The sequence below is a fragment of the Apostichopus japonicus genome, chromosome 20 (assembly GCF_037975245.1).
Source record: "Apostichopus japonicus isolate 1M-3 chromosome 20, ASM3797524v1, whole genome shotgun sequence".
NCBI classification, from domain to species: Eukaryota; Metazoa; Echinodermata; class Holothuroidea; order Aspidochirotida; family Stichopodidae; genus Apostichopus; species Apostichopus japonicus.
In genome coordinates this window covers 7,361,784-7,366,561 of record NC_092580.1, presented here as the reverse complement: position 1 = coordinate 7,366,561, position 4,778 = coordinate 7,361,784, and positions in this window count along the sequence as shown.

Below are 4,778 nucleotides of genomic sequence, written 5' to 3'. Positions count from 1 at the left end.
TGGGGGGAAAAAATCCCCCAATGATTATTCACAAATTAGCAGCTTTACAGATAAAACATCAACACATGCATAAAATTACATCCACTTAGAATCATAAAAAAAAAAAAATATCAATTCATTGGCAGGACAGTTTTCCACCCCAGCTAACACCCCTTCACGTATCTCTCCCCAGTTGTCCTAGTCGAGTCACATTACCAAGGATATTTTTTACTGTCCATTTACTGTTCAACAAATTTGCGTCTTCATCATGATGGTTGTTAATGTTACGTCAAAGTAGACATTTTGCCCTAAAAATCGTTTCCACGTATGATCCTAAACATGCCTGTTGCTAATCAAAGTTTTAAGGGCATAAAATTAAATTTCTACAGTAAAACTAGCAATAGAATTGTCATGAACCACAGATCAGGCAAAGGCCTAAGTTGTTTCTTCATATCTAGCAACTCCCTGACAAGGACATTAACAAAACAGGGCAACTACAGGAACCAGGCTATCTTAAACTAAAACTATCTAAAAATTGTGTACAGGATACTGAGAAACTGCATCTCTTCATACATGAAACAAATGAGGATAATACATTTTAAAAGAATAACAGGTCTGAAAATTAAAATACGATAAAAGCTTCATACATTTTTTTTTTTTTTTAATTACATGGGATACTTCAGCGTATGCTATGTTATATCATACATGCAGCATTTTTTTTTATTATTTTATGATTTTATTGATTGATTGATTTTATTGATTGAGTTATTGCAAAATGATGTCCAGCTATATTGTGATGGTTTTACACACTGAACTTCTCTGTATCGAACTAATAATAATATTTGCTTTTTATACAGCGCTTTATACCAGCTATAGGTCTCAAAGCTCTTTACAGACGTTATATTGCCCTTGGTCAATGATAACCCTGTCTCAGAGACAATCCCTCCAGTTGGCAGCAGTTATATACTGCGCCCAATGACAAGTTACCTCACAAGTACCCATTTAACCTCTGGATGGAGAGGGGGAAGTGAGATATATCATCTTGCCCAAGGACACAACGTAATGAACTAGGCAGGAGTCGAACCAGCAATCCTTGGATCACGAATCCGACGCCTTAGCCAATTGGCCACCACGCTCTCAATGACAACTTCTTCTACTTAAGCAATGGAATGAGCTATGGAAGAGGGGGGTATAACATTTTATTTCCACTGAATTGCGTACTTTCTAAGCCTCAGATTTCCGCATTCCTTTAAAACCAGCAATTTCCTTTCCGATTTCGTCAATTTTCGATGCTATTTGATTTGACTTTCTCATGAACATAAGTCTTATTTTCAAGTAAGCATGCAGTTGGCAAAAAGTCACAACAGGATTTTGGGAATTTTAGAATTATGAAAGATTGTTTTAGGTGACAAACTTTGGACAACTGAATGTTGTATTTCATGGGTAAAAAGCTCGCTAAAACTGGACGAAAAACCTGGGAGACCATCTAAATTTTGACCAATTGCAATTTTATCAATTTTCTGGAAACTGCAGACCAAATTCAAGTAGGTGGTTAAAAGGAAATATTTCTTTTACTAATTTTTTTTTATGTGAAATGGAGGGGTACTACATGAAGAATGTATATATCATGTACATAACTTACCTCTGCCCTTGCATGTAATTTTGGGGAAGTGAAAGCTATACCCTCAATCAAACTCGAGAACCAATTCATCCGCCCAGTTTACACTTTACAAATTTTCCAAATGCATAATCTGAATGATCGTAAAAAACATTTACAAGCGATATTCCAGTAAGACCATATGTTTGCCAGACATTCATACAAAAATAAAAAAATCTTAGAAAAATGCTTTCTTTCATTTTGTTGCTTAAAAAAACAAATCAGAGAAATGATGAACCGACCTTGGAATGTTTGTAGTGCACGAGTCAAAAATGCATTTAAAATATCGAAAAAAAGTCAAGCAAATTTAAGTTTTTTCTTCTATTAACACATGCATTTGTAAACAATGCCAATCTGAATCAATTTGAAAAATATAACAAAAAATGAAGTGTAAAATTTCTAACTTTTTTCTAATCGTATTAAATTCAACCGACCCATTGTTCAGTAATTAAAGATCAGGTGCCCTTACAAAGAGACAATTTTGTTGACGATTATTTCAGTCTTATTATTCCATCTGGCATCTTTTTGAGCTGATTTTGACTTAGTTTTGACACTATTTGATCACAAAAAATTTGATAAATGACAATGCCAGTTAATTAGCATGACTGTACAATGATTGAGTTATTGTTGAAAAATTTGCATTTTGCTTTTAATATTGCATATGATTAGTACTAATATGAAAAGGTGTTTGAGTGACACAATTTTGAAGGGCCAAATTAAAATCAGTCATTATTTGGTAATTTTGATGATAAAATGCGATAAAAGGTGATTGCAATCAAATAATACACAGTTGGCATGGTAACATCATAAAGTGACCACCAAACTAAGCTGCTATACAGTTAAAACTTTGATTTGCCATTACTAATTGCTATTGTTTCTGAAGTTTGACACTAATTAATATTATGTTTGGTATAGGTTTTATCATTTAAGCTAACAACCAAACAGAAACAAAATTACTTCACAGTTTATTGCTATGGCATCTAATACTAAGTTATTATGTTATGAATGTATGTTATAATGTAATACTATGTTACTGTCATCAATGGGTCTCTAATATTTAATGTTTCTCCTTAGCTCTCAACTTGATGGGTTAAACTTGTTAAGAAGGACTTTTCATATAGTTATTTAGGGAACAAAATTATATTACTGCAAGTTGCATTTTTTTGTCCACAAATTTAAAACTTGCCCAAACTGATTTTGAAAGCTGTCTTTGATGGATTCAATGGATTAATTGAACAAATATTTTACCAGAAATTGAGGATGGTGAAGCCAAAAGAAGGCTAACTTATTTCAGACATGACAAACATTATTGAGGGCAGCAGTAACAGAGGTGTAATAATTTGACCATCGGTGACCATTTTCTTCTGTCAAGGATATTTTTAGAAGCAATGCTGATGCATTTTTTGGAATTTGACTTTATCTAAATATATATTTTCAAATTGCTTATGGATTCACAAAACTATATAGAGTTTTGCAAATGCTGTAATTTCTGAGTAATTGATATTGATGTCAGAACGTACCTACCTATGCAAACTATGCGAGCTATCTAATACCGATGTTTAAATGTAAATCAGTCGTCCTAAGCATGCAAATAAGATATTCATAAAATCATGATTATGATAACAAACGTTTTCAAAACAAGCAAACTATGAAATAATAGAGCTGAACAAAAGACTTCAAGAAAATTGCAAACTGCAATGTAGTACACATCATCAAACAAGAATGACAAAAAAATATATATATGACTATATCAGAAAATGACAATAAAACAAATGAAAACGTGAATAAAAGATGATGATACAGGTGAGATTCAGACCAAACATTTCCATTAATTCCAGGGGGAGGGAAAGTAGGGAGTGATTGGGGGGGGGGCCAACATTGACTACACTTTTTTTGATAATTCATACATCAAATTTTAAAACTTTTTTACAGCACCAAATATATTGTAAGGAGTTGTAGAAAAAATGAAAATCCTGTTAACCACTTTTTTAATAGATTTTGTTCAATGAATTTGTGTCACATGACAAGTTAGATACTTTTTTATTTTATTTAAAATGTTTACACCAGAGCCTAGAACTGCATTCTACATACTGGACCGAGACCAAATGAGTGAAAAGGATTCACGGAAGTTTATAAGTTGAAGGTTAACTGAGAGATAATAAAACCCAGGAATACATTTAAACTCCTGGGTGTTTAGGCAATGGCTAGTTAATCATAATCAATTGATCACAATCCCTATGACTGGAAACTGACTTTTCAGAACACTACTTCATTTTTTACTGCATTATTAAGAGTTAAATTTGAGTAAAGAAACTGTTAAGACAGATAACTCCGCTCTCTTTAAAAGCAAAAGTGAGGTACAACGTCTACAGTCCTTCCCCAATTAAGTTTAAAATTTGATATGATTTTGCTGTTGAGTGGGACTTGATTATATTTAGATGTTTATGTTAGAACTTACAGTATTTTGACCAAGTGCAACTTGTGTTGAAATAATAACTTTAATTTCGAGTTCAGAACATCCACCTTCTCTCCTTGTTTACCTATTTTCCCTTCTTTTTTTGGAAAGTAGAGCTCTTTTTTCTGGCCCTTTTTGAGATACTAGGGTATGCTACAGGGGCTTCTAAGTTGACCCGCATATGATAACCCGGAATGTTGGTAAAATATTTCATACTGCTATGTATTTCTGGATTAGAAGTCCATCCGATAACAACATACTTATCAAAACAAAAACAACAACAAAAATGGGAGGATTTTACAACTATTTTGTCTACAATGACAGCTACCACAAATGCACCCCCAAAGAGCCATGCTGTGTCAGCTTAATGAATATTCATACCATAAGCATTGACAAATCTTAACCATCATAAATAGTCATATCACCTTCATAAATATTCATGACTGTTTAAAACACATGCGGCATAAACATTATCAATTACTCCCTCTTCATTTGAACACAACAAAATGTTTGAAAAGGCCTGGAAGTTAACTTTGGCCAAACTCAATGACTTAATGAACAGCTAAAAATTTATCTTAAATTTACTTTATTTTTCTTAATAACAAGTTGACCAAATGACCATTTTTAAAAATCCCAAAGGCAAGCAAACGGTCACTACTCAGCGTTTAGTAAAAGGCACCATTTTCA